Below are 26,879 nucleotides of genomic sequence, written 5' to 3' on the forward strand. Positions count from 1 at the left end.
GCCAACAAGTGTTAAGGCATTACTCTAAATTAGAGTCTTCCTCCATACAATGGTAAATCATCCAAAACAGCTGCTATTGTTCTCATGAAAGTCCTCATTTCTCTCTCCCCAGCTCCTTGCCCCAGTCCCAACACCCACACCTCAGCTTTTGTTGAAAATGAATTGAATTGCCCCCACACTGTGTCACTATAGATGACGTCATTTACTGACAGTATTTTTACATTTTTTTAATGTTACAGAGGAATTTCCTCACACAGCTTCCAACGATCACAGTGTTTGAAGATAGGAAAATATAAAAAATTGAAGTAGTTTACTATACTTTAGTGTCAGGTCTTTGTTATAAAGTTACAAACTTTATATGCTCCGAACTGTTACCTAATATACCATAAAGCAGATTTGCTGGTTGTTCCTATACCTTAGATTGCAAGGGGCAAACTCCACTCCTGTTGACATCAGAAATACTGACACTTTCAGTTCTTTTAACTTATTGCATTTGCTTTTACATAAATATTGTACATATAATATATAACTATAATATAAATATAACTAAAACCTGCTTAATTGACCTTAGATTGAAAGATCTTATATGGGTTTGGCTGCCAATTGTGTTGTTGGTCCAGAATTGCCAAACCAACGCCCCAGTATGTTAACAGGGGACACTGTCCGATTGAAGGCTCATCTCTTGGGATTAGACATTCATTTCATGTCTTGGCTACTTGGTCATTACAAAATCTCATGCAATCAGCTCCTCTCTTGTGCTTTCTGTCCATCCTAAACTTGCAGTTACTCACTTCTCCACCTGTACTCCTGTACACTGGGGCTCCCGGAGTACAAAGCACATCACCCAGGTTGATGCAGCACTTCAGTGGTACCTAAAGTAGCTCCTGCCTAGCGTAAAGCACTTTGAGATCCCTTTAAGACGGAAGTGTGAAATACAAAAAAAAAATACTATTACAGAAAAAAAATTGAGTTGGATTGTATTTTGTGAAATGTCTTTCCCCCTACAACATCAGAAACACTTCCAGTGCTCATTCATTAAATAAACCCCTGCATGATCACATAGCTCTTGTGTGTCAGTGCATAGGGACATATTGCCTGACTATTTTACTGTATGATGCTCATCCCATGATTTATGTGCTGTTTATGCACTGCTGGCTTTATTGCCTCCCAGGACCTCATTGAAAATGAGACGTTTTCATCTCTGGGGATTTGCTTGTCATTTTTTAAAAAAAATAAACACAGTAAATACATCTGATTTATACATACCTTCATCAGCTGGCTCCCACTTTCAGGAGGAATTCGAGAATTATTGCAGTTTGATGAAACATTTGAACAGTGCTCCCCAGTGGAATCAGCCCACTATGGGAGAGAAAGCCTACAACACAAAAGGCGTCTTAAAGATTTCGTCTCCTGCTCACAAGGTAGGATTCCTAACACAACTGGTTTCCTATGAAAGGCAGAAGGATCACTGGAACATTTTCCTAGCTTTTAACTCTTAGAGCAAAGGGAGAAAATCTGGAGAGAGCTAACAGAAGTATTCAAATACACTAATAAAATGAATGTATTTACAGTATATATGTATTCTATTCAAACTTTGTTTTGGAAAGTCATTTGGAGTTTAATTAGAGCAGGGAAAAGCTGAGTACAATTTTTGACAAAGCAAAAACCTTTTCAGGATGTTAGTGTTTTACAATCTCTCAGCTGGAAATATAACTGGAAAACCTCAACTTTTTACATGCCACTAAATCCATACATTTTGGCAGGTTAATATCAGTTTTATCTGGACTTACACAAATGTATATATATATTGTATAGAGATGATCAAAGATTTCTGTTATAAAACAGTATTGAGAGTCCCAGATTTCAATATACTACAGGAAGCAGAGGTTTGCTAAGTCATTAAAAGTAAGTAAACAACAGTTTGTTTTCACACAAACAAGATGTAAATGTGCTGCAGCAGGAGTGTTATAATAATGTTTGGAAAAGGTATTTGCAGCTCATCACCAGTACAAATATCCAGATTTGTCTGATTGCTAGTAGCTAATTCATCTAAGGGTCTTATCAAACTATTTCAATTTGTTGTACATATGGTAACAGAACCCTGTAACCTTGTAAATTCCTGTCACATGGGAGTGTGCAATTCTGCTAGAAGGAAGTCACAGAAGCAGTGTTGCATGGGAAGTCTTTAAAACTGCCTACTGGATTCTGCTGAGGAGATATAAGGCACCTGGTCAGAAAGAGTATATATCGGTTTATGCATAATTCTTTTGCATAGCTCAGCTTTGGCAGAGCTGTCAACATAATGAAGCTTTCCTGTAGAGCTGGGGCAGCTCAGAATTGGAGGTAAGAGTGAACAGTGGTCACCATGAAAAGTTTTGGCAATGGGCTTCTGAAGAAAACAGTTCACTGCCCCTCTGTGACAAAATATAAAGTCTAGTTTGCTATTTTAATATCCTTTTAATAAAATGACAATTGAGCATTACTTTACCTCAGTCAATTCTGCTGTTCATTGAAAGTCACCTCTATGCCTAACCAAACATTTGATGCAACAAAAGTTAAGACTACACATTTTTAATAATGAAAAAGCATGTCTATTTTCCAGACACCAACAAGCTTGTTTTAAGATGCCATTTTATTTTTTTAAATTCCCACTTAAATGATGAACCGCAGCAATCAAATTTCAAAAAGCTATTTCAATGTCCGAAAAGAAGAGTGTGAGTATGCTTGCTTTGAGACCAGGGCAGCAGTCATTTCCATTTCAATATTAGTTCTTTTAGTTCTCTTCTGGGATCTTGTGTGGTGCGCAGTCTGAGCATTGTATCAGAAGTGCTGTGAATAACACAAGCAATGAATGAACTAGGAACCGAACTCTGTGCCAGCTGGCAAAGTAGCCAGAGAGAATCTTTTCTTTTTGGCCAGGCTTACTTGGAAACCAGCCCAATCCAATCCAAACCCACTCCAATAATGAATTAATCAGTCAATGGCATTTTTGCATACCACAGTTACAAAACAGCATTTACACACCTGATCAGAAATACTACACAGACGTGTCATGGATATTCAAGGAATTACAGAATTCACAGAAAGTTCTTCCCCCTGTCCAGTGCAAACTCACTCAGCCAATGTCTGTTGACTGAAACACTAGCTAAACCTCTGAACAATGCAATGCTGTCCTATGTTTGTGAGTTCATCTTTCATGAAAACATATTTTGAACTTCTGGACTTTCATCTATAGTTTCAGAAGGTGAAAAAAAGATAGTTTTAATAGGTGTTTGCTTTAAGCATTTTAATACTGCCTGAGCTCTCCACATTTTTTATTTTCTAGGCCACCAAGCTAAGAATAGTTTTGTATAAATCAGGAGGATTGAAAACTTCCCTATCTCTCGCATAAGATGGCTGGGTGAGACTGATGCTAAAAACATAAACACAAGCATTTACATTTAGAATGACAAGTTTCACATTGAGTTTACAGAGTTCTGGTATTTGTCGTAACTCTTTCAATATGCAGCTAAAGCCTCAAACACCATCTGATAATTAGAACTTTGTTTTATTCTTGTTCTGAAATACTTAAAAATACAGGAATGGATCAAGACATAAAAATTTGACTGAACAAAGGTATTATGCCACAGAGATTCAGAGCCATATGGCAATAATAATAATAATAATAATAATAATAATAATAATAATAATAATAATAATAATAATAATAATAATAGACTAGAAACATTCCACTGGAAGAAGAGACATTCTAATGACATTGGTTCATAAACAATCAAGTAGTGAAACAGTATCCACATTAAATCATAAACATGAACATTAGTGTAAACTGCATACAAATCAACTAATATTTTCTCAACCCTTACTTAATCACCTAATACTTAATGAAAATCACTACAAAACTTGTATTCATGCTTTGGTGAGTCAAGTTTATGTCCTGCCAGAGAAATGTTTGGGTCAAAATCTGTTAACTTTGAGAGTATATTCTTCTTCATTTTGCATTAATTTATTTATAAGATTCACAAAGATTCCTCAGTGTACCACATAAGAAAAATCAAATATATTTTATTACCATTGATCCTGTGGCTCTATCAACGTATGTGTCTATATCCATCCTGTGGCAATATCTGGTAATACAAAATTAGAATTAAGTGGAAAAGCAGAAAATCGTGGAAACTAAACATGTGGAATATTAACGGATGTCTTCAGGGGCGGTAATGGGGATTTATTCAATGTTATTTTTTCAGACTCCACAGTCTGCATAATTAAGGATACTGTTAACACTATTCCTGATAAAGTCCTGCTAGCCCAATAAACCTTTTTGCCTAATATCATAAAAAAGTTACATACATCAATATTGATACTCACATTTTATGTTACGTGTCTATTTTCTAACCACTTTATCTAATGCAGGGTCACAGGGGAGCCAGAGCCCATCCCAGCAAGCAACAGGTGCAAGACAGGATACACCCTGGACAAGATGCCAGTCCCTCACAGGGCACACACAGATCCAAACATACACTCACTCACACCAGGGCCAATTTTCCCAGAAACCAGTTAACCTACCAGTTAACCTACCAGTATGTCATGAAGGAAACCCAAGCAAATACGTACAATTTCCATTCAGACTACAGCCCAGGTCTGCAAATTGAACTCAGGGCTACAGGGCTGCTCATAAAAATCGTTATTACTCAGAAGTATGAGTAATTATGTAGAAGTAGATGGGTCTGCAGAAATAAGCAAGTATAGTTTATTTACTCATGGCTTATGTCAGTATCATAAGTATAAATTATTAATAATTACATATTTCACTCAATAAAGTAATGGATAATATTTTAAAGTAAACTGCAGTCAGCAGATGAAAGACTTAAAAACAGAAGGAAGTTTTTCTTGATATACACGATGATTAAAAAAAGAATTTGTTTCAGGTAAAAGTCTTTTCCCTAGACTTCAATGCTTTTTCAGTAGGAAACTTCCTGCAATGAATGATTTTTTTCTGTTGAAGCCTCGTGTAAAAACGTCCCTTTATTTGTCAGTGATGAGCAATGTCTTTGGGGATGGAGGGTATCTTTGCTCATGTCGACAACAATAAACTGCAAATAGCAGACAGATCACAAGCAGAACACTCAAAGTCAATTTGAAATTACGAGTCAGCATACATTAATATTTTGCCTAATTTTTAGGAGGTTGCTATCGTTTGAGTAAAAACAAGCACTGAACAGTCAAAAAATCTGTTTTTGAACTAGACACCAACCTGCATTTCTGCACAGTCATTGTGAAAGAAAGAAAAAAACCACAAGTTGGCAAAACTCATAATATCTAGAAAGAGTAATGACTAAGAGAACATGTATTTAAAACCCGGTGAAAGCAGTCTCACACCTACTGATTTTAATTATATCCTTAGAGATTTTGCTATATTTGTAAACAAGTCTAAATATTAGGAGTAAAATATTTATACTAAAGTCTCTTAAAAATATATATTACCATTTCTTTAGTGTTATCATCACTACAAAAGGAAAGGTGTGAGGTAGTGAAGGATATTTTTGAATGTTTTGGGACACCACATACAAAATACCCAACATTCTTCTTATTGCTATTACTGCTAATAATTATGTCACTAACAAAAAAAATCATCTAAAAATATATTTGATAACACTGATGCAAATATGAAAGATTGTTGTGCCAGGTACTGCTTTATGCAATAAAAGTGTGAATATAAAATAGGAGGAGAAAGATACTTGAATAGGTCTTCCATGTTTTCTTTTTGCAACTATTCAATTCAATTCAATGAAGAAAATGGTGTTAGGCATGCTATATTCCGGATCATACAAGGTCAGTGAAAATCATCATGGTGGGCTACTGTCCGCAATCTTCCCACTGGCTGCTGCTGCAATTTGACATTTGAAGCATGTGTGTAGGACCTTGTGAATCTGAATATTTGGTACATAGTCTCCTTTACAATGGCACTTGCATATAACCATCCTTCAATTAGAAAGGGTATAAATATTGGGCCAGATTGGAATGTGGAGACACAAAGCCTCGATTTGGCAACCCTCCAACGATTGCTCATTTCTGTTGGAAAGACTCCAAGGTTATTCTGTCAATCTGCACGGTGACTTCTGCTTCCTCCCTCCATTAACTCTTGAATCTCCAGTAAAACACTTCCTGATCTTCCTTTGAAAAGGTTTTGCTGCTGCATTTCGCCTGCTGTTTTTAGAACTGCTTTCAGGTGAATGTCTGTTTGTGGACTGCACTTGAGTGTTATACAATATAGAAGAAAGTACACTTGGATAGGCATTAGGCAAACAGAAATGACTCATGCTTCCTGACAAGGGCTGTTTCATTAACCTTGTTTTAGTAGAACTGGTACGATATCTCAAGAAAGACAGTGCACATTTTTCAGCCGAGTAAACTGCTTATATGGAGAAAGCACGTGTAGCATGCTAAGCGACTTGTCTTTGCCAAGCAAATGTGTGAAGATGAATTCTGTGGTAGTGCAATAAAAATGATGGGAAAGGTCAGAGAAAAATTGTACCCCAGACTTTGAAAACAATTTTGGTTGTCACTTAGATAGCGTGTCCTCTATGTCTCTGACAGTCTGCAGGAAACACTGCTGGTAGCTTTAATCTCATTACCCTAAACAGAGGCGTTCCTATAAATGTGGTCTCAACACCCTAGCTGTGTATCAGAAAAAAAAAACTTCTTCCTTACTGTAGCAGTCAGCAACACAGTTAGAAATTACAACTCAATATGCTTCCCAAAGTGAAGCGTCTTAAGTGTCTAAAATATTACTGTTCAGAATGTATTAGGCTGTTTTTGCACCTTCTATTCAATAATTATAACATATTTTAAAATGCCTTATCTAGAAAGCAATAGTTTATTTTTGATTTGACGAGACTTACAGTTACTAGGGCTCAAAGCTGTGAAGAGGTTAGTGACATACAGTAAAAGGCATTTTGAATTTGTTCGTTTTATGTGTGGGTAATGTTTTTTAAAATATAATATATATATATATCACAGCACAAAAATATGTAGCTGGGAGGATACACCAAATTTATTATACAGCCCAAGGCAATACAGAGATAAACATTACATACTAAAGTTCACCTGATAATGCTCATTACAGAAATATCTTTGTATATCCAGAATAACTAAAACAAAGTCCCTTGCTGTTTTTGTAAGTTTCACAAAAGGTGTCCACCTTAGACAAACCTTAACTAAAGTACTGTAGAGTGATGAATAAGTTTGAAAAAACGAATTTAATGAATTTTGGTTTAAAAAAGAGTGCTGTAATATACAAAACAGGCTTCACGGGCTCATAACGAATCTTATTTTTCAAAGATGAATTATTTTTTATATGTGCTAATAAAAAAAAAACGTTTTCACATAATGAAAACACAATCTTACATTTTGTCTCCGTGCAGAATTTCTAAATTAAAAAGTGTATGTGGTGGGATTTCTTCAGAGCAATCACAGTAGATATTACAATTACAGTGCTTATGCGTTTTTTCCAGCAAACGGCTATTTAGCGTTTTGTTTTCATTCTCTCTTATTCAGCAATATAGAGTAAAACTGCCTGAACAGCACAATATCGTTATACATTGGACTTCATTCGGGTTTAAGAGTATTATTTGTTTATTATCTACAGTTGTGAAAGTAGTCAGGAAATTTAGTGTCCTACTTGCATTTCTGTATAGAATACCAAGGAAGTATGATCAAAATATTTGTCAAAATCCTGAATTTTCTTTCTTGGATTAAATCTGTATTCCTAGGGTTTGAAGATTTAAACATAATCTGTGCTCATGTACTTTGGTTGATCAATCGAGTTTTATTAAATCTCATTTTTCAAAATGCAGGCAGGGGGGGAAGAACAACTATCATTTGCTCCTGAGGTTATAAAGTATCGGCAGGAAGCCCTTCTCACCTTGGGGAGTAGACTTGAATAAAATAAGCATGTTAAAAGATAAATGATGCGGTCGGCATCCTATACCACTGAGGGTGTTCTCTGTCCTGCTTTAGTATGAATTAGTAACTGTGTTGTATAAGTCTGATGAGCAAAGTACCTCAATAAAGAATGTCCACAGAAAATTGTGGAAACCCAGGCGAGCATTTCATTAAAGCCATGCTTTTGACCCATTTCAAGAAATTTTGCTGGGACATAATAATGACACATCATTTGACAAGTTTTTGGGTGAAGCATACTGTCAGAATTTCCGATATACACCCATTTTGTAATGAGCACTGAACACCGAAGATAGTATGTCATTTAGATATTGCAAAGCAAGCCCTACTTATTCATTTGCTTATTTTCACTGTGAATGCAAAACTGATCTGCTGGCAGATCCTGTATTATTCAATTTCTCGTGCTGAATTTGGAAGGGTCTGGGTAATGACCTCTTTATTTGTCCTGGGTCTGCTGCCTTTGAAACAAAAACATTTCTATGCACTTCATACAAAACTACAAGCCAAATCCTAATCGTAAACCAAAATGCATTAGACGACACATTGTTTTTGTTTTTCGTGCAATCATGTTAAAATATTACAGTACCCTCTTTTTATACATGGTTTACGGAATGTAAAAACACATCGTGAAATGTGACAACATGAATTTCAAGGAACAATCAAAGCACCACGTCGGTGCATCTCTTTCACAAGGCCTCACTATGATTTTAATTCGGTATGTGATGAGTGCTGGTTAACTAGAAATAGAGCACTTTCTGAGTGATGTCAGGGGGAAAACAGCCAGGTTTTCTGTTGTTCCAGTCATCACAGGGCTTCTTTCATCAACACAGAGAGGCTCCGTACTTCACAGATGTGAGGTTGCTGCCGTGAGGAGTGTAAAGTCTGTCACTCTAGCCATGCAGATTTGGCTACACTCTATCAGTCTGCTTAATTTCTTGTGAGATTAAACAGCAATTGCTATTTCAACAGTAATGTTTAATTATATAATATAGAGGGGCTTTTTCTAGACATCTGTAGGCGTGTGTGTGTGTTGGGGGAATGGGAGAGGGTTACAGAAAAGCATTAATATTGTTCTCTTAGATCAGAGGCAATAATTCAGTTTACTGCTGCTGATAATCATTTGTTATCTGGCTACAGTGAGATATAGCTTTGTGCTACAGCTAAGGGATAATTACTTCAGAACCACACTGTGGGAGATATAACCAGTGGTATTTTGCTCCTGGCAAGCACCACATAAGTATTTTAATGTAATGCAGTCATGCTAGCCACCATCACTGCTAAGAAAAGACAAAAAGACAATGATTATGAATGCAGTTTTCCACATAAAATGAATTTCTGCTATTAGTCAAAACAACTGGATACAGATGTTAAAACGTAAGATGATGCACATATATAATTTCCTTTCCTGGCAAAAGAAATGGAATTTAATGATATTGTTCACTCCTCAGAATCCTGTATTTTTATTTAATCCTCTTAACAACAACAATAACAACACACAACAGTAATACAAGAATGGTTTTAAAAGCAACGCTTATTTTTAATTAGTCTAACCTGACATTTAAAAAAAATGTATAAAAAATGCCCCCTACACACACATACACCCACAAAAAATATTAAATCTCCTTCATGAAAAGCAGATGCATATTTAAATGTTTTCTCACCAATCAATGATTTAGTAGCGGACCTGAATTTCCCCAATGCAATAAATATTAGAAAAAAAATAAAAGCATTTGAAAGTCAACACCTGGCCTTGTAGTTGTCTTATACATATTTTACTGCATGGAATTGTGCTAATTCACATTACAACTGATTCTTGTCTTGGTATATATTAATATGATAAACACCATCCCCCTCATCGTAAAATAAACAGTTCTATGTTTGATTTGATGTAAAACGTTGAGGTGCTCCTTTGCCTCGGCCCAAGTTTTATCTTGTCATCTTCCGAGATTTCCCACACCTTCCAAATCACAATCCTCTCCAAGATGTGACACTTAAAAGAAATTCTCAGAGCCTCCGCTTTCTTCATCAAAGTAATGGAAAGCTTAAGAGCTGAGCGCAGGCTGGAAGACATGTATCAACAATGAGGCCAAGAAAGCCTTAATCCCTGCTTGTCTGCACACTGGCTGTGAAAGGGAATATGTCAGTCATTAAAGACTGTGGCTGAGCCTTCTTCGACACTCGTTTGCAGATATATCTTGATCAGGCTTTGGGGTGGGTGAATCAGACATGTCCATTTAGAGGCTGGATAACCCTTTTTATGTTTCAGATACTTCATCAATACTTTTCGAGATGCAAACATTTGAATGATTTGATCGTCTTCATAAAATCCGATGGAAAATAAGATTTTGTGCAGGAGATCTATTCAATAATAGGTCAAACTTTAGTTCAAATTCCATTTATAAATTCTTTGCAACCTGTAAGATAGCATTGCAACACTTGAGTGTTAATAACCTACTGTAGTAGCAACTGATCCATACCAATCAATAACACACTTTATAACAAACACAGGTTGTTCTTGAATTCAAATGTTTTATTGAGTGGTTTTCAACTGTTAATAGTTTGTGTATTATGTCTGTATAAAATATCATTTGCATCCTTTAAACTTGGATGTAACTGAATAAATCCATCCTTCTATTTCACAGCTACTTTATACAATTCAGGGTCGTGCCTGAACCATCTCAGCAATGAACAGGCACAAGGCAGTATGCACCCTGGCTGAGTCCATAGCAGTGATACTGAATAAAATGCAGAGAAAATAAATTAAAGCATGCTGAAGTTCACAACATTACAGAAATAGAAAACCCTTCTGTTGAATTGCTGTTTTTAGAAAAGTAAATATGTTCAAATTGCCTTATGTCAATTTTAAATCCAAAAAGAATACACTTCCTCTGGTCTCTTCTTAAACCATACTCTTTTTCAGCTGAGCCTTTATTATAACAGCTTCACCTCTTACCCCCATCAAGGTTATTTATGTATGTGCAAGATGTAAAAAAATCTTGCAATGTACCTGGTTAATAACTGCTTTCTGCTCACCTCTTCTTTATAAAGAGAATAATGTAAATGTATGAAAAACAGTCATTATAACAGAAGCTTTCAGCCTTATAAATCCCTATATTGCACCCATCCAAGGAGAGGAAGGAATCTCTTGTTTTTATAAGCTCATAGTTGCAGTGTGGTTCCCCTGTTGAGGAAAGAGACAGGGCCTGAGCTGAAGAGAGGTGTCACATACAGTGTGTTGCTTCAGTAAAGCAGATGCACAGGAAATTACAGTGGTGCAAAAGATACTTAAAAGGAACACCAGAGCAGGGACAGTAGAAAGGGATTTATTTTAATTTGTCATCTATGTACTTATTTTTGTAGTTTTAATGGTAAGGATCAGGGTATGCAATTTCTACAAGAAAATAGTGCTTTTCCATTTATAAAAAACATTGCCTGCACTCACCATAGGATCAAGCATTTATACTGTGAACAGCCCAAAAGGTGACGGAATTATTCATTTTCTCTTGAACAGGCTCAGGTGTTGCACCTTATCCGGTAGGTAGAAGTGTTAAAGCTGACAGCTCTTTTATGAAGGTTTCTTCTTTTGAATGGCCACAGGAGACACAGCACAACAATGCCATTCCAAGTTTTTTTTTTTTGTTTTCTTGCCATGAATTTAGAAAAGGGTACTTCAGGACAACTTTCATGACCAACAAAACAAAGCACAGTCACAGTGCAATCTGTGTAGGTTTCACAAAAGCAAAAGCCAGGAAAGCATATTTAAAATATTTCCAATCTGGTTTACCACAATGTCATTTTACACCCCTTCCCCCAACACACAAACAAGCCTCTTTTATCTTGTCACACTTCTCCATTAAATCTGTTTCTAGTAAATTTCAGAAAAGGGGAAAGCCATTTTTGAAAATGGAACATGCATGTATTTGTGGATTTGATTAATAAACCACACATTGAATTCAATACTTCTCACTTGTTCTGTGATTTTTCTCACAGCAGTTAACTACAAGGACTTTTTTCATCTGCTCAGTGTTGCATTTGTGTTTTCTGGGGGGGAAATGTGTTCCATAGGTGACAATCATCATTCACTGTGAGCTGGGAGTCTTTAACCCTTTAAAGCTCTCACGGAAATAAATCAAAACAACTCCCAAGTATTCACCATTTCTGAGTGCTGTCCCTTCATTTGGAAAAAGACATAAAAACAACAATTTTATAATAATGTTCTTATACCGCATTTTGAGAAACTGAATAATACGTTTCAATAAGCCAGGTGAGCAGATAGACAACGGGTTAATTGTTGGAGCTCATCACTTTCACATCTGGAACATTGATGCACATCAGCTTAAGACAAAACACAAAGTGTCAGACATACCATTGGTATATTTTTATTTCTTTTTTTTTCCTATTCTGTCTTAAGATGTTGTACTATTTTTCTCTCCAGAAATAATCGCTTTTATACAGAAAGCAAAGCTTGTAAGTAACAATTGGCAATTCAATGGAATTCAATGAATAGCACCTGAATGTTGCATCCATTTCTCTGGAGTTCGATTTTAAACACATGAATTTAATAGTAAAACCCCTCTCTCCACAGTATCATTGTCAAAAGAGAGATATTAATGAGAAACTCATGAATCCTGTCTTACTAAATCAACACTTTTATAGCAGTAATCCATCCATTCATTTTTAAACTGTTTTATCCAATTCAGAGTCATAGAGGAGCCGGACCCTATCCTGGCAAGCCCCGGGCACAAGTAGGGATACACCCTGGAAGGGACACCAGTCCATCGCAGGGCACACACAGACACAAACAAACACAGACACTCACAAAAGGGCCATCTTTCCCAAAAGTCAATTCACCTACCTGTACCACCTTGTGTTTGGACTGTGGGAGGAAACTGGAGTGCCTGAAGAAATCTACTCAAACACAAGGAATTGAACCCAGGGCCCCAGCACTGCTAGACAACAATGCAGACCACTGCACCACTGTGCTGCCCCGTAGCAGTTATTTTAAAGCAATAAAAATCATTGTAAACTGAATGAGAGAAACGGATTGACAAGCACACAACTTCACTGATGGGAATCTTTGAAAAGGTCTAGTCTGTTTCTCCTGCATGCAGATATAACCTGATTTATAGAATTTATTTAATGAGCTCTGTTTTTGCTTTGTTTGTGCAGAGAGGTTAATAGAAAAGGAAAGACATAATTTCAGAGGAAATAACCATGTTTGCATCCATACACAGCTGTCTTGACACATACAGTATGTGACACAGTTGTCACAAAATGCCAGACATGAAAGAGAGGAGACACAAACACCTTTGGCCTTCCAAACCCTGCAGGACCGTACCTTTGTAATATAGGCATAGGAGTCCTGTGATCATTCACAGTTCTTGATTCAAATTTCCTGTTTTTGCTTTCAATTATTTGTCTAACCCAACAGGACTTTGTGGGCCATGACAAGAGTACAACGGATTGCAGAAATTAAGAAATTAAAATCCCTTAAATCATGTATTTAGAGGGAAACGTTTCTATTATAACTGGATTTAGTTTTCCAAGAGCATTTTAAGCTAGCTTTAAGAGCAAGGAAGCATGGATGTTAAGATGAGCTTTGCTAATGTTGCACAAATATATGTAACAAGGTGGCAGAGTGTTAGAGAGGTCTGTGACAGTGATCACTGCTAACAGGGAGTCCTTTGCCCTCCAGCAATACAGACTGGTCAAGCACACACCAGGAAAAATGCTCTTGGCCATAAACACTTGTTTCTGTGTGTGTGTTTGGTTAACACTTTAGCTCAGATGAAGCAAGTAGAGCTTTGTCTGAAGATACTCCTAAGAGGGAGAGTATTTGTAAAAGAGTATTGTTTAATACTGCAAAATGATTTTTGACCAGATAAATTAAATGTCAAGAGAACTCAAGATGGAAATATTTTCTCCTCTTTCTTCTCAGACAAAAACAGTTGTGCTGTATTTTTGCTGTATTAATTTAAAAATGATCATTTCTGAACAACAAGTGAATTATTCTATTGTAGTGGTGTGTGGCCAATGTTCGGTTTTTTAATAAACATGAAAAAATGAAGCAAACACCTTTGTTGTAGAGCGCCGAAGTATGATAACCTGCAAATTGATTATATTTTGTTTTCTTTAAATTCTGTGGATTTATATTTAAGAGACCAGTAAAAAAGAAATAATTATAATCATTATTTTTAATTTGTATGTTTTGTTACACTGTGCTTATGTTTGATAAAACTCCACCCTTTCACTCCAAGCAAAAATGCAGGGGAGGATAAACTACTGATATTCTGTAAAAATACTGTATATATATTTTGAAGTTCTTACAGTACTTGCTTTAAAGGCAAGTCAACAAAGAAAACTTGAAAGAGAAGTACGCTACAGAAAGGGGGAAGACATTATTAATCACTCCTGTAGTGTACCTCTCCAGGCAACATCTTCAGCAGAGCTGCCTTTAATTGTGAGAAAATTGCCACAAATTATAAAACGGATCTTGGTTGCGAGTCATATAATTTACCATTGCTTAGAGATAACTGTTTTGTAAGCGGTTAAAGTACTTGAATCAAAAGAAGAAACAGATTTCTCAGGGAGAGTTTACAGCAGTGCAGAACATGTTTTGATTTCTATCCTAAAGGATGAGAGATAACAAATGCTAGTGGAAGATCTTGACTCAGTTAAGGCCAGTACTGTTACAATATGACTATGGAGGGAAGGATTAATAATAAGGTCTTTCCAGACAAGAAACAGTAGAATCCAAAAAGAAGTGCTCTTATCTTGAGCTAGTTCCCATCTCTGGTCAAATGTTTTCTTCAGTTTTTACTCCCTATATGGTGTCCCCGACATTTTATCTACTTTTGTTTTACTTTGGCATTTTCAACAAGCCCTGTTTTTGAAAATGTGCTTAAAAATGTTTTATTTTCCCTCTTTCCTTAGTTTCCTTGCTTCTTTAGAACTACTATGGAATCCAATAGCTTTTGCTGTCTCCACTGGCTCTTCTATCAAGCTTGGAGCCAGACAGGTCAATCAGCAATTAGAGCAAAATTGTATACTAGCTTGATTTTTGAACATATTTAATGTTTTTTTTTAAACATCGAAGTCCCTTTGGAACATGCAACAAAGTGGGATTTGTGTGGGGCAACAGGCATATACCTTGTTTGTTCTTTCTAGCTGTTTTTTTAAATGGAAGCTCTCCTGTAATAAAATTCAAGGCATGCAAGTTTTAAAGGGATACTACAAGTTTTCCACTTCTAGTGGTAAACACTTAAATGCTTAATAAGATGTAACAGCAGATAAGACCCCCTAATATGATATAAATACACATTCAGTGACCGAAGGGGATAATTTTGCACGATTAGGCATGCATTAACATGAATTACTTTCTAATTATAATTAAATAACTCATTAATAACTTTGTGGAAAGCCACTGTAAGCTATGTGTGAACCACAAATTAATAAATTATTACAAGCTGAAGTGTTTATTCAACTGTTAGAGTACACAGAAACTGTTTTGGTCCTTTGCAGAAGAAGAAGAGGTTTATGGGTTGAGTGGATCTAAGGTTAAGTGAGCCTCTCTTTTTCTCACTTCTCTCTGTAGAGTTGGGTACATTGTTATACTGTGCTTACGTTTGCTTTACCTGAGCACTGCACAGTTTATATACTGACATCTATGCTTTTTAAAAGGTATGAGCCAAAGACATCACTAAATATCACATCTCCTGGGTTGCAAATATTACTAGTTCATGCTAACTAGCAAGCAGCTGAAGTTTCACATTCACAATTGTGTGTTTTTAATTAAATTCAACATTGTATTTTATTAGGTTAGATAGTAAGAGAAAACCAAATTTAAAAAAATGTTCTAATGTGAGACTGTTGTAATAATAAAGTATATCATTTTTGGTTCTGTAATTTCTTGTGTCAAAAATTAAATAACCAAAAGGAGGAGGTCTCATTTTGCTGAAGATTTATTTTATGTTGAGGTTTACCTGTAAAGGACAAAAAGGACAATAATGAGAGGAGAAGAACAGAACTTTCAAAGCTGTCTGGAAGTAGTTCTAACATTGTGGATCTCTGACAGGTGGAGTTGCGTGAGGCTCAGAAAATATTTAATGTCTTTCAGACTATAATGGTGCAGTAACTTTGAAGTGGCCTAGGATTATATATTTTAAAACATAAATAACTAAAAGCTCTCTCTGGTGATGGATGTGCTGCCTTCTGAATATAATTCCCAAACATTATGCACTTTATTGATTTTTATTGTGGGCCATTAGGGTCAAAAACAGGCCGTAGGTTCTGCACCCTCACAGCAGCCCCCTCTGCTCTGTAGCTGGGTGGTAAACACACACGATTTATCAGTGAGAGAAATCCTGAGCTCCGCGCAGTGATGAGGGTTTGACCTTTATTATGGTAACAGACAAAGAAAAATGTTTGGAGGAGGTGGAAAAGACATGCCAGCTCACTGCATACATCTCTCTCACTGCACGATAAACACACACACACACACAAAACATTTAGAAAAAAACTTTTAAAGGCTGATACTTGTATGTCAGGAGAGGTGTTCCACATTGCAAACACCAGGCTAAGTCAACTTTCTCCTAGAGATGGGGGTGCACATCAGTGTGGGGTGAATGTGTCCAATATTATGCATCGTGCTTTCAGATTCATTATCATTCATTAGCTCGGCTTCCTTCCTGAAATCTCAGTGTGCGTCGCGTCAGTGAAATGCAGGAGCTGCTTTAAAAAGCATGACCTGATGGGGTTCCCATTTCATACTCATACTCTGTCTTACCGATCTGCTCCGTCAGTTTCTGAGCTTGATCGTGTCTCTTGGCATGTGTTCGGTTTTTTTTATTCCTTAATTTAACCAGTTAGGTCAGTTGAAAACTAATTCTCATTTCCAGTAACGACTTGGAGACCTACTGGGACAGCAGGGTATTTAAAGGTATAGTGAAGTAACGTGCCCAAGGGTACATCAGAGGCACCTCACCTGGGATTTGAACCTGTGACTCCCCAGGAGCTCCTACCACACCTCCACACTGCTGCCATCAGGTATAATAACCGTTTCCTGTTATTGAAGTTAAAAAGATGCAATTTGCCTGAATCCACTAACTTTATTTTGCTTTCTCGTTGAAAAGGAATAAAATCATCCTCCACCTTCAGTTCTAGTTTTTGTTTTAGGAGTGGGGGCAGCATTATGTAAAACACCATTTCAGGCATCTTGGTTTTCTGTGGGAATGAATTTCAGCAGAAAAATAACTTTTTATGCCCTCACCCTGACGCTGAAACAGCACATGTTTATCTATGGCCACCATGGCACCTTCTCACTAAGACGCCAGCCCAACCTGGAGTAAGACTGTCATTAAATATTTTGAGTCACAAAGTCTTCCAGGCGCCCCAACTGGTTTGGGAATAGACGGACTGGAATGTGAGATGAGAAACAGAATTCCCACCTCTGCTCTTGTCGTGGATGGTTAGGGAGATCCATCATGTTACTTTAAAGGTCACGGGTCTCCTGTGTTTGGTATACACTCTGCAAATTGCAACGCTCTCTGTAATCATTAAATGTAGTTTACATTGGGGAATGTGATTCACAGAATCAAGCCCTGAATGTAACAGTGTGACATTATTTGTAGGCAATGGAGTTTTTAATTTTCGCTCTTTTGTTTTGGAGGGCAGTGTTCTGACATGATATTAAAACAATATATACCTCAACGAAAATCCTTAACGTGACTGCAACATACCAGTATCAGTTTTGGTAGTCCAAGCTCCCCTAGGCATATGGAAAATCCCTTCATTTTGCTTTTTTTGCCATGTTTACAAAGTGTTTAAAAGTAATAAAGAAAATAACAACTTACTCATATGTAGGATCAGTTATTGCCACAACTAGCTTCTGCTCTGCCTCTGCTTCATTCCTGTTGAAGCTGTCAAGAGAGAGACACATTTCACACAGGCATTACGCCAACATAAATAAGGTTACTCCATTACAAACTGGGGGCAAAATCTACAAGGCATTTACATATGAATTTACCACTAGTCTAAGTGAACACGCTATAGAACACCTGCAATTAAACTAGGCTGATGATTCAGTGTCTGTGGATATTTTTCCTTGCTAATACTCTACAGTAACAACAAGATATTAATATACAGTACAACTATGTGACAATTGCTCTACCAGACAATTTGAATGTGACACATTTTTATAGCTGTAATGGGTATGAAAAATGATATAATTGATAAGTACTTTTTGAAAGAAAGTTGCATAAATGATCTAAAACAAAAACTTTTAGGAGAAGTTGCCTGAGTATACAAAGTCTCCCTTTAATAAAATTAATGTTCTCACCAAATAGCTAAATAATTAATGACTCTTTTAATTGGTCTGTACATTTTAAGCAAGGTTAAACATTTACATGTACATTTTGGTTTCATGGTGCTATTTAAAGTCTTCAAAAAAATCCCTTCTCTACTTCCAGGGGCAAAACATATTACAGAATTCTTATGGAAATATTTTCCTGAATACTATTAACTTGTAATTTAATCGATTTAGTATTAAGGAGATTGATTTTGTTTTACACTTCTTGGACATTTGCAAAGATGCCTTTTACCCAGTTTTGACCCTAGTTTTTTCACCGACTTGAACTGGCAGCCAGTGAAAGAAGTTTAGAGCCTCTCTCCTACTTTTACTTTCAAAATGACTTTTAACAGGCTGGCAGGCTCCCCATTTTGTACTTTTTACAATGTCAGTTTAATACCCTAAATCAGATATTTCCATTGCCTCTTAATCCCATTTGATCTTTTTAAGTTCTACCTTTTTGAGTGCTGTTTTCTGACTTTACCGGATGACTGTTGTCAGAGTGGTGATTTATACTTAAAGACCAGCTACATGTTCTATAATTATCTGGAGTAAAGAGAGAAGAAGGACAGCCCACAGGCATCATTCCCAAGGTAGTTTCCAGATACATGATTTGGTTTTCAAATACAATAAGCATTTGGCATTGCAGTGGTGCTTCTTCTCACACTGCTCTTAATTCATGGATGGTCTGTGATTTGATCTCTCCTTTTCAATTTATTTTTTCTGAGTCAATGACCCTTCAGACCCCGGAAGAAGCTTGCTGAGGTGTGCAAGTTCATCACCAAAAAAAAGTCAAACAAAAACTTCACAGGTGAATAACGGCATGCTTAAAAGAATACTCCCTTATTTTAATGTCTTATTCATGAGTACGTATGCTGCAGAGCACCACTTAGCTGCGCTGAGCAGTGATAAATTGGAACACTAGAACTGTTTTGCTGAATTCACTAGTATTTGTTGTAATTTCTATGCATTTTGCAACTTTTTGTTTTTTGAAGAACGTAAACTGCAATTTCCATGCATTTTGTGCATTGCTTTTTAAGAAAAGGAAAAGAACAGTTAAATGAGCTCTCTGAACACAGTATGCACACTGTTCTATAAGCCTCCTCTGCACAGATTACCAAATCTTCTATAACAGAAGAACAATCTATAAACAGCCTATCCATATTCAGATAACAAAAGGCTGGAGCTTATCTCTCAGACCCTCTAAAAACGTCTCATGTTTTACCCAAACATGAATAAATATGTCTTCATGTACAGTAGCTGGTCACCACAGCCATGGATAGGATCACCCTGAATGCAAAGCAGGGGATTGGATCGAGCCCTACCTAACATACAGGCAGTGCAAGCAAACTGAAAGAGGGGCTGTGAAAATGGCGCCATATGTGAGGATGAGGTGTCACCAGTTCATTAGGTAAAAAACGTGCCTTCAGGATAAAAGATCACAGGTTAGAATCCTATTTAAAATCACCTCTTCCTGCTCCTGTCTACCAAACACCCCAGCGTGGTGTGTGTTGGTGTGCTGTGTTGTTGATTCGTCTTCCTTCTGATGAGTTGTTAAAGATCCCCAAGGCATTTCTGTGAGGAGTGCAAGCTTAGTTTGGTACTGCTCTGACTCAATGCTTTCAAGAAGCTTCTCCTCTGATTAGCAATGAGACACACTAAAGGACTTGATTTTGCAGCCTTTAGCACATCAGAACATGTACAAGGCTGCAAAGGACAATGATGCTTTATGACCTTATACCACTATAAACGCTATTTTTCTACTTGTTCCTTCAAAGGAACATTCACCATTTCACATTATAGGTATTTTTGTTTCTTCTTTTTTTATTATATACACTTTACAATCACTGCCAATGATCAGTTACGCTTGTAATATGTTTCTCCTAGGGTGGCAGATCAGCCCGATGATACCACAAGTCAAATCAACTCTCATCTTTGAAACTAAAAGTCAGCAATTAACTTCCTAATGCAGGCAGATAGAAAGTACAGTATGAAAAAACAAAACAAAAATGTCTGAAGCCTGTTAGAAGTTCAAATACAGACACAATATGTAAAGGTGTAATTAGCCATGCTTTTATCCATATAGTGTGATAAACAGAAAAGGTTAGTCCTTTCCTTACAATACAAGGAAACAGACTTTTAAAGTTACAGATCTCGTGTGTTTTTATAATCACACTAAAATGGCCGCAACAATCAGATGCAAAATTCTGAGTTCCTGCAGGCATTGTGGTGTACCAAAAGTATACTTTAACTGTACACATACGTTAGTGCTTGCACATTTAAAAGATAAGTGCATGTCATTGGATTTGTTCTTTTTGAAACTATTCAGGGTTCTGCTATTTTAATAGAAAGCAAATGCCAAAATAGCCTTACTTGTAAGATATGATAGCTGGACCTTGAAAAAATCTGAGCTAATTGTTATCTGAGGTTGTACAATAAACCTCAAACTCAATTTCAGACAAAGATTCTTATAGCTGCTCTGATTCCCTTAGAGTAAAATCATGACAACGCTGTTAGTCACAGTTCTTACAGATTGTGAACATTTTGCCCTGTTTAACGAAACAGAGAGATGCAAATGAATGTGGATTTTCATGGGATGTATGTAAAGAAAGCAAAGCCGCAAAACATTACAAACAATCAACACTTCTCTAAAAAGTATGAATGCCTGTCATTGTTTGCAGATTAAAACCCTCTGAATTTGGTCATCATCCTACAAGCCACCCCTGGCATTTGCATTTTAAATTTGGTAAGGATAAGTTTTTATGTTTTTGTTGTTTTTTTTAGGATTGCTGTTTATCATATTACAGAATTAGGAGCCAGTTTTTAAAAACATTAACTGTATGTATTTGTCTTTTTAAAAAAGGCTTTTGGAAGGAGCTTTCACACCATTTATTCCCTGGCTCCACACAAGATATCTTAGCCTAGAGGGAATGACAGTTTCATCTCCAGCTCTCTTCTTTAGCCAGGGTTTGAAGTTAGAATATACTACTGCTAATTGTGTGGTTGTGTGTAACAGTTTCTGATGAATATTCATGAATGTTCAGAGCCCCGCCTCATTACTCGAGAGATAGAAGGATCCTTCCACGTTCTAGCGGATGAAGATTTGCCAGTCTCGAGGGGATAGGAAAGGAAGGACCCACGTTTTAAAAAGAAACACCTGAAAAGTATGAGCGACGCGCAACGCCGTTATTGTAGTTCTACTAAGTGGCCATTATGCATGTCTGTCATAAAACTCAAAGAATACTAATAATAGAGATTTCATTGGAAAAGATTCAGAAGGAAATCCGTTCTGTAGCCAGCTTTTGGAATGAGGCTGATTACGGCCTCGTTCGTGTGTTTTTTTAGAACAAAAAAAAAGAGCTGGCGAGCTGCTCAGTAATAAGAAAACCATTCACTTAATGCAGTGAACTGCGATCACCCCCTCCTCCCTGGGGCTGCTTCTGAGACTGATGGGCTCTTGGGAATGTTTTCCGTCTCCCTGCTACTTTTTTTTCCATTTCCTACCGTTTCCAGGTTGTTTTTTTTTTTCTGAAGAAACAGAAAATAAAGTTTGTGTAACGTGTCAAATAGTCAGAAACGGTGTGAACAGCGCACTGACCGCGACCGCTCCACTCTCTCCAGCAGCAGTTATGCACAATTAGGCCCTTGAAATTTGTTACCTCAGTGATGAAATCCCTTCTGGAGATCAGCTGTCCGTTTCTGAAAAGCCGGTCTTTTCTTTGTGCGACCAGTAATGGATCCGTATGAATGAGCAAAAGTTGTTACCATCGTCCTCTTCAGCTCACCGGTCGCAGAAGAATCGCAGCCACTGATAAGGATGATTTCTCCCCCCTGCCATATTATTCCTGTATTGTCAATCCTGCTTATTATGATGATCAAAAATACTCGTTCGTTTTTTTTCTTAAAATACTGAAACAACTGAGTGCTCTGAAAACGCCAATAGGAGTGATTCCATGCAAGAGTAAAAAGAGCCTGTATTCGAGTTTAATCACAGCCATAAGCTTAATACGACTCTTTTAAAAGAAACTGAATAACTTTCAATTCTTTACAGATTGGTGTAGACCGTCCAGTACATTTCCGTGCTTTCTTAAAACAACCGGGTTAACATTGGTAAAAAGTTGTCTACTGTATTGGAATACTTCCATATTGGCACAAAGCAGTTTTTATCATTTGTTTTTTCAGATGATAACAACTGTATAGACATTGAGTAATTGTATTAACATGAATTGAAATTAGATTTGTTTTAGTACATATTGACCGAAGTAAACACCCTGTTAAAGTGTCGAGACCGTAAAAACATAATTCGTTTTCTGCATCGGCTTTCTGGTGTTGAGGGATGATGTTTTATTAAGTTTATTTGCAAAAGCACTGAGTTTGGTTATTACTTTGTTTGAATGTTTTGGACCATGTGAACAGTTCACATATGGGCTTTCTGGTATGAGCTATGGTCAGATTTTAGTAGATTCTGAGTTTTAGAAAATAATACAAATAACGATTACGGTTACAAGAGCAACTTTCGCATTTTGTGTTGCACACTTTTTGTGTCGCGATTTGCTAGAGAAGCAAAAGTTAATAAGGACAGGAAAGTTATATCAAAATCTTAAGTGCTGGTTATTTTGTTAAAATATTTGACGGTGTACGCATCGTAGCAGGCGAGACATTAACACGTGACATACAGTACGCAGCACCGACCATTAGTCGTCATAAAGAAGAATGACCTCATAAGAGGAATTAGTGTCTACACCGATGCACGCCAATAACTGATTAGCGTTTGATCGACTAAGAAAAGTTGACGCAATGACTTGCACTGTTGAGTTTCTCTGTGTGTTATTCCAGTGAATACATTACATAAATTAATTATTGTTATGTATTAAAGTATCTAGTACAATTGTCATAGGTTTAGTTGTTGCGTTTGGTGTTCTTAGATTGCTAGATTTCAAGAGGAGACATGTTTACTTACTACTGACTTATGGAAATCGATCGTGAGAGTTACAGTAGCTGTGACCCTTCCCATTTGCGTGCTGGAGTGTTTGTTGATTAAGGCTCAAATGTAAGAGTTAGGAAAACAATTTATAGATGCATGTTTCCAATTAAAAAAAAACCTAGGCCTACCTTTCTCGTTTAGGGGTAAACAAGGCAGACGAGGTAAACAAATGGGAGCATCATGTACGGTATATGCTAACTTTAAAAACGAAAACCTGCCGTTTTATTGAAACAGAAATAACCCTTTATTAGACACTATAAAGTTTGTTTAAATTCCTGACTAATACAGCTGTACGCCCGGTTATGTTTTACTGTACTGTATGTCTGGATACATACTTTGGCCCAGTACTGTCTTATATTTAATAGCTGCTTGTGTTTTGTCTTTAAAAGCCGAAATAGAGGCCCTTTTTCCTTAGAGGAATGACCTATCCTTCAGCGCGAGATCTGTGATCCCTTTCAATCTGCTCTCCATGGTAACCCCCAACATCCTTGTAAAAATCCACCTCGTTCAGACAAGGCCATATTCTTCACAAAAAAAGAGAGAGCATCTGGCCACTTTTAGCGAACTCTTCACTCTGACTGGCACAGTACAACAGATACTCTGTTTGTCGGGGCCATGGTCCCTCACCATACCAGAAAGCCTGACTTCTTTATAGCCTGCAAAATGGGAAATTACTAAATATTAAAGCAGCTTTATTAAGTCCATCGGAAACTGACTCCTGAATTGCATGTCATAACCCGGGGCCTCCAGACGTTTGCGTCATCTTCATTGTTAAATGCTGAACATTCGGGGGGTAAAATCGCCCACACAAAAAAAAAAACTAATAACAGTTAAATAAACGATAGAACTTACCAATCCTCGTATTGTAAAAAAATGCTTGCCTGCAAAAGAGCTTATCCGTTTCAAACAAAAGCATATCCTTTATATTGTGAGATCTTATGGTGGTGTAGTGTGCAGTTTTTGCGTTATCGTGTTGCATTTTTTAGCTTGTTATACACTGTTTCGCTGGATTCTTTTTTGCGGACATCTCCCATCTAAGGCAACATTAAAGAAATCTTATTACTGAATAAGATCAATAATAAATATACTGTATTTTAGTGACAATTCGCTTTTCGCTTTAGCTTATTTTAGAACTACCATTGGGTTTTTTAAAATATATATATATGTGTTATTTTAAACAAAGGAGAGCGTGGTTTCGTGTGTCCAGTTTCTTTCTTAATTAAAAGGGCTTTCTTACCTTTTCTTCTGAGTATGTATACATCTAAGTAAAGCCTACTCTGCTGGCTAAGGCCGACACTTGCTCCTGGAGATGGCGTGTTTATGCGGAATTCGCAATATCCCCTTTTCTGAGGGCTAAGTGAGTTTGACTCAAACTTCTCAGGGTCTGAAGCCAGACGAACACAGGCAAGGTATTCGAGCTTGATACATAATTATAAAGGGTACACTTCTCACTCTGCCGTCTCCCTTCTCCTCCATGTCCTACCTGATTTGTAGTGAGTTGAAGTTAAGGTGTGCGCCCATTAATTTGGATACATTGACATAATAGCAAAATAAATACAATTCTTTATTTGCAATATCGGGAATCTAAATGCCTAAACATCATTCCGATTTATAATCAACACTACTGTGTTTTATTTACCATTAGAAGTCTTGATCTTTCCACAACCAATTATTATTTATCATTGCTTTGTAATTATAACAATATGTAGTTTACTCTTTTTTTTATTTAACTATGCCGTTACAGGGGAGTCATACTTTATAGAATTCAAATGGCAACGTGATGTTTACTCACAATTTTAATTTTTGTCCAGAGCGGACATGCTTTGATGTCATTTGTGGGGGTTTCTAGATGATTGTAATGTTGAAATGATCTTATAAGGCTGTGTAATAAAACATTAGAATGAAACCTACTGGTTACTTATTAACTGTTATTAACACTATTTTGTTGTTGTTACCAATAATTAAGTTAATTATGACCAATTTCCTTACCTCTAGAATGAGCTTTCCAGATAATTTAGGAAAAGGTGTCACTTATTTGCATTACCAATTGCATCGTAATACCATAGATTAGTTTTGTCGATACTCAAGCCACTAATCGGCTGGTCCACTGCAAGGCCAAACGCTAAATTATAAAACGTTTTTTAACACGTTTAGCCAATACACGCTAAGGTTTGGTAACACCGATACAGTTTTCTTCCAACAGGTGATTAAAGCTTTAGCCGTGAATGAATGAAAGAATGAATGAATAAATAAAGACCACGCCTTCCTCGAGATGATGAAAATCACCTGTGACCTCAAAGCGGAGATTATGAGACACTTCCTCAAACTCGTCTGGTGTCAGTATCTACTTGTTGTGGAAAAAAAAGAGCAGAAAATCATAAAGGAAGAAACAGAAACTCACCGGCTGTCGCTTTAAATCCAGATCAGGGATTAGATATCTGTACGCCTTTCCTTGTAAATCTGATCTAAAACACTCAAAAATAGGACCGTTGCCTAAAACTCAGCTAAAACGCTGGGATTTTATAGCAGGTCGAACATGTCTCTGATTGCAGAGTTTTGGAAGACTGGAAAGAGGGAGATGTAAGATTTGTTTAAAGCCTCTGAATTTCCATTTAAGAACGTGATTGTGTTTGCAAAAGATCCCTTTCAATCTTCCCATCTCTTCCCCCACCCCTCTGCCTCTCTGCAGCTGCTTTGCAATTCATAGAATTGGTAATTTGCTATTGGGACAAAACGTGAAGGGAAAAATAATCAGACAAACTGCAAAGGGGGAAAAAAACTCGGGAGGGAGAAACACCAGCCTGTTTCTGAACAGCTCTTTGCAGCTTGCTGGCCCGGGTGGCTGAGGTGCCCCGTGTCTTGCGGACTTTGCTTTGTCACGGGAGAAAAAATCAATTTAACCCTCATTGCAAGGATTGCAATTAGACGACGGGATGCGACATTTAAGATGTGCAGCGATGTACCTATTGTATAAAAAGGGGCTAAAACACACCGAAACACATAACACAATTAAATACTATGCTATGAGTTTACGGTTTATTTTAAGCGCAGCTCAAACTTTATAGACCTGGTGGCTTATTGCAGGGAATTTCAAAATACAAAAATGTTAATGGTATGTCACGCAGGCTTGATCGCGGATTTGTTTTTTAGCCGGAATTAAAACTTTGGTTGAAATCTTACAAAACATTTTTAATGGCCTGTGAAGAATACCATCTTAAATAACAACAAAGACGATTTTTTCGGATTAACCGGTTTCAAAAACGTTTTTTTTTCCGCATGGTAAACCAATTTCAACCATTGTCGCAATAGAGAAAGAAGTTGAAGTCAACGATTTGGTACTTTCATCTTTCCAATTTCAAACGCACTTTACAGCCTTAAATACTTTTTTATACTTTTGTTTGTAGAATTTAACCCCAAACATTTCACAGTTAATGCGAATATTGAATTTTAAAAAGAAGCTGGAACGTACTAGTTGACGTTCTCTGCAATATTGTAAGCAAAATGAAACAGGGACAGTTGTTTATTCCGAAGCGATGAATAACACAATAAAACTCCACAGAAAATCGAATAGGAGTGTTGATATAATAATAA

At 36.8% G+C, this 26,879-nt stretch overlaps 1 long non-coding RNA gene across 1 annotated transcript in view; it reads right to left on the reverse strand.

Annotated features, from left to right (window-relative positions):
- Positions 1-25,967, reverse strand: part of LOC107077543 (uncharacterized) — a 43,159-nt gene extending 17,192 nt beyond the window's left edge. The window contains exons 1-2 of the long non-coding RNA XR_001478570.2: positions 25,690-25,967; positions 17,811-17,876 (exon numbers count right to left, since the gene is read on the reverse strand). This is a non-coding gene — a long non-coding RNA (uncharacterized lncRNA). The remainder of the gene's footprint in view (positions 1-17,810; positions 17,877-25,689) is intronic.
- Between the last annotated feature and the right edge of the window lie 912 nt (positions 25,968-26,879).

Source organism: Lepisosteus oculatus, chromosome 11 (genome assembly GCF_040954835.1).
Source record: "Lepisosteus oculatus isolate fLepOcu1 chromosome 11, fLepOcu1.hap2, whole genome shotgun sequence".
NCBI lineage: Eukaryota > Metazoa > Chordata > Actinopteri > Semionotiformes > Lepisosteidae > Lepisosteus > Lepisosteus oculatus.